Source organism: Leptonychotes weddellii, chromosome 8 (assembly GCF_054177405.1).
Source record: "Leptonychotes weddellii isolate Sample4059 chromosome 8, ASM5417740v2, whole genome shotgun sequence".
NCBI classification, from domain to species: domain Eukaryota; kingdom Metazoa; phylum Chordata; class Mammalia; order Carnivora; family Phocidae; genus Leptonychotes; species Leptonychotes weddellii.
The window spans coordinates 91,756,188-91,767,161 of record NC_138376.1 but is presented as its reverse complement, the minus strand read 5'-3'; positions in this window follow the sequence as shown (position 1 = coordinate 91,767,161).

The following is a 10,974-nucleotide window of genomic DNA, read 5'->3' as shown; positions in this document are numbered from 1 at the left end:
TATTGTATGTCTTTTAAGTACTTAACTGTGGATAATAGAGATCATACATCTCGTGTCTTTTTTTTAAATTTTATTTTGTTATGTTATGTTAATCTGCCATACATTACATCATTAGTTTTTGATGTAGTGTTCCATGATTCATTGTTTGCATATAACACCCAGTGCTCCATGCAGAACGTGCCCTCTTTAATACCCATCACCAGGCTAACCCATCCCCCCACCTCCATCCCCTCTAGAACCCTCAGTTTGTTTTTCAGGGTCCATAGTTTCTCATGGATCCTCTCCCCCTCCGATTTCCTCCCCTTCATTTTTCCCTTCCTACTATCTTTTTTTTTTTTAACATATAATGTATTATTTGTTTCAGAGGTACAGGTCTATGATTCATCAGTCTTACACAATTCACAGCACTCACCATAGCACATACCTTCCCCAATGTCTATCACCCAGCCACCCTATCGTTCCCACCCCCACCACTCCAGCAACCCTCAGTTTGTTTCCTGAGATTAAGAATTCCTCATATCAGTGAGATCATATGATACATGTGTTTCTCTGATTGACCAAATGCAAACAAGATTATGATTGTTTAGAACCCTTCATTGCCTTTCCTCTGCTAAGTTATTTTATTTTCCATTGTTAAATTATATGGCCGTTAGTATGACACCTAAGAGCCTTCACAAACTGGCCTCTGACACTCTCTTCAGCTTCCCACATCACCTAACCTCTGTCATATTCCATCCTTATAGAACTGTATTGTCAGTCAAATGTTCTGTGATAAGTAATTTTCCTGACTTTTCACATGATGCTTTTTTTGTCTGTAATACAGAAAATGGCAAAGACGTAAACTGAGAAAGACAAGGCTAAAAATAGAAATGAAAGAAGCCCATATTTACCTAGAAGACTGGATTAGGAAAATAATAGGAAAAGAATAAAATCATATTAATTAATAAAATTATATTAATCATAAGACAAAGAAAATAAAAAAGATGACACATGACAAAAGATGAAAACAATAATATGCTTTGTTACTAGTTCATTTTAAAATTAGTGAGATCCAGTTAAGATCCTCCATCTAAGAAAAAACGTAATTATTGACCATTTGCCTACTGTTTATATGTTTAATGTATTTATTTGAATTTAAGCTTTCTCATATATTTGACAAAGAATGGAAGATAGAAGAAAATAGTGTGTCTTTGTTTTCTCTTTATTATCTCCAGTCGATCCTTTTCTCAGTCCTTCTCTAGAGGTCAGCAAAGAGTGGATGCTTATTAATTATTCCTGAAGTTAACTGCTTTTTGTGGGGAAGGCAGTATCCATGATTCTCATCTCTCTAGAATTTAGATGTTTCTACAGAACAACCACTTTGTTTATATTTGTATATATTACATGAAGAGGGTACTCCCCAAAATACCTACCATGAGAACTGTTTCAATATTTCTTGACAACACTCAACGTTTCTTCCCAGCTACATGTAAATCTTTATTAAATCATCTTCCGTTTCAAAATAACTCCACACATTGATGGCAATTATAGCAGAAAAACACAGTGTTATTACTTTCAATGAACCTTTTATTTCTTGTTAAATATAGAAAAGCTGCCTTAATGTCATCACTTTGCAATTTGTTTTCAGTGTAAATGGATAGGACAGGGACAAAAAGCTTTAGATATTATTTTCTGCCATCTTTTACGGAGCTCAGTTAAAGGAGTAGCTTTTTGAATTAATGCATTACTGAGTACTTTTATGATAAAATCTAAAAGCATTTATGCTGATTTTTGCTCTAGCTTACAATTGTATTACATAGGCAACACTGCATTCTCTGGAAACTGTCTATTGCAATGGCTATGAAAACACTAATGGGAGAAACAAAATATTGATGTTATGGGACATTTGTCACTAATATACAAAATTATGTGCTGGAAGAATAAGTGGTTTTACTTTATTAATTCTTTTTTATGTTTTTTCTTTTTAGTGGTAACAGTTAAAAAAACTAGTAGTCTCTACTGTGAATTTATGTGGCAATTTAGAAGCAAACCTCACAATTCCCAGATTTGTAGCTGTAGGTGTAGTTAAATATAGTTAAGTAATACGTCAAAGTCTTTGTTTTAAAAGGATCAATGGAGAAAATAATAAACATATTCTGATATAAATATTGAAATGTCTTAAAGACTAATAAAATAACATGAGAGACTAGATTTAAAGTCTTAGAGGCAAGGAACATTGGGACTCCATAAGGAGCAGCTATTTCCAGTGAACAACAAGTCAGGATATAAAATATAAATTGCAAGTTAAATGTTATGAAAACAATGAGGGAATTAACAATAATAGAAACAGGAAAACTAGAATTTGAACTCAATGTTCAAAGAACTTTGCAATGATGCAAAGAACTTTGAAGTTGTTTGTTCTTGAGGGGGAAAAGGAATGATGTAGTCACGTTCAGTACCGTTTAGTGACATTCATCCTTTATTTATTATAAGTTTATTTTTACTGTTCAAATATTAAAACAAAGTACAAACTTTGGAAAAGAATGAATATAATTAAACATATATTTTAAATGTTTCATCTTTTTGCTAAGGAAAATAAGCACATTTTTAAGTAGTTATTGAAGGTATATATCCTGAAGAATTTATTATATTTAATGAGAAGAATATTTGGAAATATAAATTAAACTGATGAGTTGGATGTAATGTTTTAATGTTTTATATAATTTAAAACATTCAAGTTCCTTGTTATATAATGTTGAAAACTCAACATAAGAAACTATGAGTTCCAAAATTGTGCATTCCAGTGAAACAAAACTTGCTTTTTAATTTTGCCTAATTTTATCATTGAATCACTAAGGTGGAGGTATGAATGTTCTAAAAATTCATTCTCTCCAACCAAGTCAGCAAAATGGCACTTCCCATTGTCCTTGGGAGTTAGGTGTGGTTTAACTTTCTTGAGTGTTATGGAAAACAAACATACATAGGTGGAGAGATATGCCATATTCATGGCTTAAAAGATTCACTATCATAAATATATCAACTTCACAAGTTATGTACAGATTTGATGCAATATCAATCAAAATCCCAATTTTTTTCAAGAAAATTTTGTGACAAACTTCATACTAATGAAATGTGAGCAATATAATTTAAACCATGTCCTGGACTGGGTCTTAAGAATGAGGTCCTTTAAAGCTACCTTCTTCTTTCTACTGTCTGGATCTGGACATAGTGATTCCATTTCAGTTATGCAAATTATGACAATACTCTTAGAAAACCGAGAGAATCAACCTAAAACCCTAACTAACCATGGGTTAACAAAGCCATCCCTAATACATGGATTGCTTAACTTGGAACTCTTATGTAAGAAAGTCTTATTTCCATAAATTATTTCTGGTTTTGGTTACTATGTTACATTTGTTTGGATTGTAATTCCATGGTCCACTGAAGTCAATGTGACTTGCTTCAACCAATGAAATGTGTCTGGGAATAAAACACTTTCAGGAAGCATGCTTGAAGAGCCAGTTCATTGTCCATTGTGTTACTTTTCCTGTGTCACAAGAATAGCAGTATTCCAGATAGCAATTTCTCTGTCGAACTAGGTTTTGGACTGCAGACAACATGAAGCAATGCCTATGCCAATCCATTATGGATACTTAGTGTTTAAGCAAGAAATAAACCTTTATAATAAGCCACTGAGATTTAGATGTTGTTCATTGCTGTAGCAATGAACCCTATCTTGACTAATTTGAGAAGCTTAGCCTGAACCTTGATCAATACAGACCCACACAGCCATTTCATGGTTTAATCTGGCTATATTAAGGAGTACTGGGGTAAAATAAGAAGTAAAATATTTAGTTTGTGTAAGGAGTATAAAAGAAGCAAGTACAACACTAAATGCAAAATATCTTTCAATATTTTTCTACAGATTTAATGGAGGAAAGGAAATAAATAGCTCAATTCTATGCAATTAATAAAATCTAAAGTTTCATTAACAAAATAAGGGAGAAGATGTGGTGAGAAGAATTGAGATTTTAAGATAGAGCATCGGTGAGCTTCTCATTTTAATTAGAAAGTAAAGAGGAAGAATTATTAAAGCAAGTACAAAAATATGTCAGAAAGGACAGTGCATAAATATTGATCCTAGGGAGAAAGGCTAAAAGTTGGGAAGAATGACTCATCATGCTGTTTGCAGCTTAGAAGCAGGTATTAAAGCAGTTTTGAAGAGGTCACTGGACATGTTACATGTGTGGTTTCAAACCAAAGCAATTTAGAGAGAGCTCAGGGAAAAACTAAAGGAAATAGCAGGAAAAGAATATACACTCTAAACATTCCAAATTGAAAAGAAAATAATATGAGAACAATAAGTGGAAAGGGTAAATAAGTCAAACAAAAGCATTCAAAGATCACTGAAATGTTTGAAAGCAGAAAGAAAAAGGCAAAGGTTGATTAGAAAGAGGAAAGTGAAAAATTTGAAATAGCTATTCCACAGGTAAAAAAAATGGGAGGCCAAACAATGAGTGAGGTGGCGCAAGCCAGGATTTCTGGATAAAAAGTGCCAACAGAGAAAAAACAGCAAGGGATGATACAGAATCAAGGAGCAGCTACCAATTTAGAAAATAGAAATAGAACTGATTCCATAGAAAATATCTCTTGTTATCCTTTAAATCCCCGGAATCAATCACTATTACCTACATGGTCTGCTTTCTCTTCAGGAATTATATTAAACAATTTCATATTATTACAGCTTGATTACAAGTCAGCTAATTTTACAAATTTATTTTATTTTTCTACTTTATTTTTAACAACTTTGTTGTGAAATGCAACATACACAGAAAACACACATGTGCATAAAATATCTATGTAAGGATTAATAAACAGTTATAAAATAATCTTCCGTGTGACCAGCGTCTGGTCAAAAATAAAACATTGGAAGCTACTCCCCAAACTCCCTTTGTGTCCCTTCCTGTTTACAACCTCTTCCATCCCTTCTCTATAAGTAACCACTTTCCTGTATTATATGGTAAAAATTAATAAAATTTTAAGATAGTTTTACCATGATAACTGCATTCCTAAACAATATAGGTACGTTTGCCAGCTTTTAAACTTCACGTAAATGGAATTATTCAGTATATATTCTTTTGTGACGAATTTCTTTGACTCAACATTATGTTTGTAAAATGCAAAGAGGTTAATGCATAAATTTTAGTTCATTCATTTTCCTACTGTATAAAATGCTGTTGTGTACTTCTACAATGTATCCATTTAGTATTGATGGAACTTTGGGATATTTCTAATTTAGAGCTCTTACAAGTAACGTAGTTAAGTACATTTTTGTCCATGTATCTAGGAGAACTTAACGCATGCACATTTAGGAGTAGAATTGCTAGATCATAGGGTGGTTACATTCTTTACTAGATAATGCCAGACTGTTTTTCAATAGAGTTAAACAATTTAGATTCCGAATAACAAGATATAAGAATTTTTGTTGCTCCAGGGGCGCCTGGGTGGCTCAGTTGTTGGACGTCTGCCTTCCGCTTGGGTCACAATCCCAGAGACCTGGCATCCAGCCCCACATCGGGCTCCCTGCTCAGTGGGGAGCCTGCTTCTCCCTCTCCTACTACCTCTGCTTGTGTTCCCTCTCTTGCTGTGTTTCTTTCTGTCAAATAAATAAATAAAATCTTTAAAAAAAAAAGAATTTTTATTGCTCCACATACTGGCCAATAGCTTGTTTTCTCAGAATTTTAAATTTTATCTCTCTTATTATTGAAATTTTTTTATAAGATTTATTGGGATACTCTCTGGTAGTTACTAATGTTTGTAAATTTTGTAGATTTGTTTGTCTTTGTCTTATCAATTTGTACATGTATTTTCTTTCTATTCTGTATATCTAATTGTCCCAGACCATATATTGAAAAGAATGCCCTTTGTCCATGCCTCTGCAGTACAAACTTTGTCATATAGTAAGTGTTCAAAATGTGTAGATCTGTTTTGAGATATTTGCTCTATTTAATTAATCTAATTATCAATCCATGAACAAAACATTAATGTCTTGTTTACTATAGAAAATGAAATTTATTGTTAACTAGTTGAGCAAGTCTCCTCTATTTTTTTTTTTACTCTTTTCTAAAACTGGCCTGGTTATTTTTGAATTTTGATTTTAGAATCAGCTTGACAATTTTCACAAAAAATTATTGGATTTTGATTAATATTGCCCTGAATCTGTACATCAATTGTGGTAGAGATGATATACTTATGATATAGAGTCTCTAATATACCAACATGTATGTAAAAATTAAAAATGACTTACGTATATATTTTTAAATAAAAGAATTTGTAAATACGGGTTTTAGATTTATCTTTAGTTACATGGTAGCTTTTATACTAGCAAAGTTTGAATTTTTGTCACTGAGACCTATAGAATTATAAATAAATTTTATATGATTTGTAAGTTCTTATTAATTTTAACATTTTATTAGCTATTTTCTATAAACACAAGCATATACTCTCCAAATAATGAAGGATTATATTCCTTTCTTTCTGATCCATATACATTATATTTATTTTTCTGGCCTTATATACTGGTTGTGACATTTAGTAAAATGATCAAGAGAAACTTTGTCTTGTTTCATATCCCAAAGCAAACATTTTCAAAGATCCATTAATGAAATAATGTTTGCTACAGGTATTATTATAGATAAGTTTTATCAGAATAAAGAGGTCCTTTTATATTCTTAGTTTACTATGAGTTGTTTGATCTTGCATGTATTTGAATTTTATTAAATGCTTTCTTTGCATATATAAAGACAGTCATATAATTTGTTTTTCTTTTTAATACTTATGGCAAGTTTCCCTTGTTTAACTTCTCATTTGACAATAAACTTTTTGTTCCTGGGATATTTTAGGAATTTTGTATACATATTCAGGAGTGAGATTAAACTTAAAATTTCTTTTTCAGTATTGTCTTTGGTAGGTGCTGCTGTAAGATTATGGAAACTTCATAAATTTATGTGAGTAATCCTGGTTTTCTATTTTAAAGGACTTTGGATAAACCTAGATTTTTTTTTTTAGCTGAAATGTTTAAAATAATTCACCAGTGAAGTCATCTAGACCAGCATTTTCTTCATGGGATTATTTGTAACTACTGATTCAATTTCCTTTTTTTTTTTTTTAAGATTTTATTTATTTATTTGACAGAGAGAGAGAGACAGTGAGAGACGGAACATAAGCAGGGGGAGTAAGAGAGGGAGAAGCAGGCTTCCCGCTGAGCAGAGAGCCCCATGCGGGGCTCGATCCCAGGACACTGGGATCATGACCTGAGCCGAAGGCAGATGCTTAATGACTGAGCCACCCAGGTGCCCCTCAATTTCTTAAATAAATATAAGATTATAGAAATATCCCAATTCATTTGGAGAAAATTTTATTGGTTTTTTTCTTTAGTAATTTGTTAATTTTAATCTAAATTTCAAAAATTTGATATAAGGCTCTTTTGAAATTATGGAGTAAGGACCTTTGGAATATAAATTGGTACAGCCGCTATGGAAAACAGTATGGAGTTTCCTCAAAAAATTAAAAATGGATGATACCATATGATCCAATAATTCCACTATTTCCCTGGGTAAATTCCCAGTATTTACCCGGGGAAAATGAAAACACTAAATTGAAAAGATACATGAACATCTACATTCATTACAGCATTATTTACAATAGCCAAGTCATGGAAGCAAACTTAGTGTCCATCAATAGATGAATGGATAAGAAAAAGTGGTATATATACACAATGGAATATTATGCAGCCATGAAAACTATGAGATCATGCCATTTGAGAATTTGAGACAACACAGATGGACCTAGGGGATATTATACTAAGTTAAATAAGTCAAATTGAGAAAGATAAATACAGTATAATTCCACTCATAAGTGGAGTCTAAAAAAAAATGAATAAACAAAAAACAGAATCAGAACTATAAATACAGAGAACAAACTTATGTTTGCCAGAGTGGAGGTGGGTATGGGAGTGGGCAAAATGGGTGAAGGGGAGAGGGAGATACAGGCCTTCAGTGATGGAATAAGTCACGGGAATAAAAACCAGAGCATAAGGAAAACAGTCAATGATATTGTATGACAATGTAATGGGGCAGATAGTAGCTTATACTTGTGATGAACACAGCATAATGTATAAACTTGTCAAATCACTAACTTATACATCTGAAACTAATGTAGCATAGTGTGTCAACTACACTCAAATAAAAATAAATGAAAATTCATTTCTTCATAAATGCAACAAAAAATGAAAAGAACAGGACAAAATCACCTTTTTAAAAAGTGCGGAAATAAAGACAATAATTGAAGGAGCATTAGTGATGAGAAGCTACTGAGTCTCAATAAAAACAATTAGCTTTGTGGTGTTCAGCTTGCCCTATCTCATCTTTCATTCCTCACTCTCATGGTTGCCTTGAAAACTAACGCCTTTAGAACGAAGGGAGTTGTGAAAACTAGCAGCCTGGAAATCACCAAAAGGAGCAGCCTGGGTTTATAGTTCCTCGAAACCTTACCCACAGGAAATGAGATGAACTGTTTGTCAGCTCACTGGAAACATCTTACACACAGGGCTTGTCATTTGACCTGACTCAGAGCTCATTCTGTGGGAAAGCCCTACACTCAGGGTGTTTGGCGATTTTTTAATGTCCCACCTGCCTGAAGTGATGCCAGTTAGGGGAAACAAAAAGGTCACCAAAAAGCATAAAAGGAAGATTGGGGAATAAGATATCCATTAGGGGCTTTGAAAACACTATGACATACTATTTGGAATATAGATCACTACAGACATATGCAGGACTATGCATATATTTAAAGAAGAGTCTGAAAAGTTCCCAATTTCTCACCTCTGGCTGGTTCTGAGTCTCTTAACAAGCAGAAAATAAAGAATAGGGAATAGTTTTAAATTGCTGGAGATAGAAAATGTGCTAAAATCACAAACAGTCCATCTGCCAAAGGTGGAAGACTTACTTGTTCAAGGCATTTAAGGAAATACCTGTTCAATCAGGTGACTACAATGCAAACCAGAGATGCGGGCTGCACGTAACAGGGAATACAGACATTCTGTAATTGGTCCAAACTAAGCAAAATATATGAAGAAAAAAAATGGACAGAACTGAAAGGATACAATAGTTCTACAGTAATAGATGGAGACTTCAATACCCCAATTTCAGTAATAAAGAGAACAACTATGAAGGAGATCAAAAAGGAGAGAGAAAACTTGAACACTACAAAACAACTAGACCTACACTGGACTTACTTTCATAAGATCCTATTGTTCTGTTTTGATGTAAGAAACTTAACCATACACTATGATAAAGTATCTGGTGTCACACTATCCCTCCCGCTGTAAACAGCAACAATCAGGCATTGAATAATAGGCTGTGAAAGATTATGATCACTGAGAGAAGGGAAAATATCAAAGGAGCCCCATCATCACCTTAGGTGTTTGTCTGGAGACACTTTCCTGACATACAGCAAGGTGCTCTTCAAGCAGAACAAAGTGGTGGAGCTAAGCTGAGGACAACACATATCAATATGCAAGTCAGCCAAAGCAACTAGAATCCATGTGGCAGGGTAATGAAGAGAAAGCTGTGCGGAAAATAGCCTCAGAAGTCTATATGGGAGTCCTCTAAGACTTCTTTACTGAGGGATGGCTGCAAACACACAAGACAAATCTACATGAAGTTTTCTATAATATGGTTGCTAAGAAGTTGTGTGCAGAAAACAAGGATCAATCAGTTAAGAAACCCAGTTAGTACCCTAGACATGAAATGAGACAGCAGTTGCTATTTATAATTAAGGACCACATGATCCTTAATTATAGATAGCAGCTGGTAAAATACTCAAGATATGCCATAGAAAAGCCCATGACCAAACTCAAACAAGATTCATAAGGGAGGCAGAATTGGGAAGTTGAATTTCAACAAGTTAGAGAGGTTTAGGAAATACCTTGGATTTTTCACAGATCTGTCCCCAATAAAATGTAAGCCTACACATGAAGTAAGCCTTCACAGTTATTGAAGTAATAATCAGAAACACACACACACACATACATGCACATATACATGCACCCTATTGAGAAAGATAACAGAAACCAGCATCCCTACAACGTGTAATCACAATGTTCAATATAAAATAAAAATTTAAAGACATAGACTTCCAGTTTCTGCTTGGAATATAGAACTAGAAAGAGCAATATTTCCAGCATTACAACAAAATAGCCATACAAACTGCTAGCTCATGAGTTTTCTTGAACCTCTAAGAGCACTAAAGTCATAGGAATTTTCTTGAACCTATAAGAAAGTGAAGATTATAGGGCAACCAACTGGTCCAAAATCTATAGAGACAGACCTGCAGGGAGAGAGGATACCTGAGCATTCATTCAACTTGAGCAGACACAGACAGACATTAGTTAGAAGAATTCAGCTAGAGTTTTGAAATAATTCATAGTCTAAGTATGCACTAGCAAGAGTTATAGAGGCCTTGAGAGCCATGGATTTAGAGAGAGTTTGAAGCCATTTGAAGTTTCTTCTCTGTAGACTCCTCTGTATACACTCACAGAAAAGACTAAGAATTCAGAAAAAGCATTCTTTGTGGTACAGACCTAAGAGGAAAAGAGCAGTCTCTGAAAGAGGGCCAAATATTTACTCAGCCATGGTAATTCCATTTTCTTTTTCTTGGGGCTCATTTTCTGAGCCTCCCTTGTAATCATCACCAGACATGAAATAAGCAATGGTCAGTGAGATGGAAGACATGAGCATCCTGGGACGCCTGGGTGGCTCAGTCAGTTAAGCGTATGCCTTCGGCTCAGGTCATGATCCCAGAGTCCTGGGATCAAGTCTTGCAGTGGACTCCCTGCTCAGCAGGGAGTCTACTTCTCCCTCTCCCTCTATCCCTTCCCCCTGCTTGTTCTCTCTCTCTCTCTCTCTCTCTCAAGCTCTCTCTCTCAAATAAATA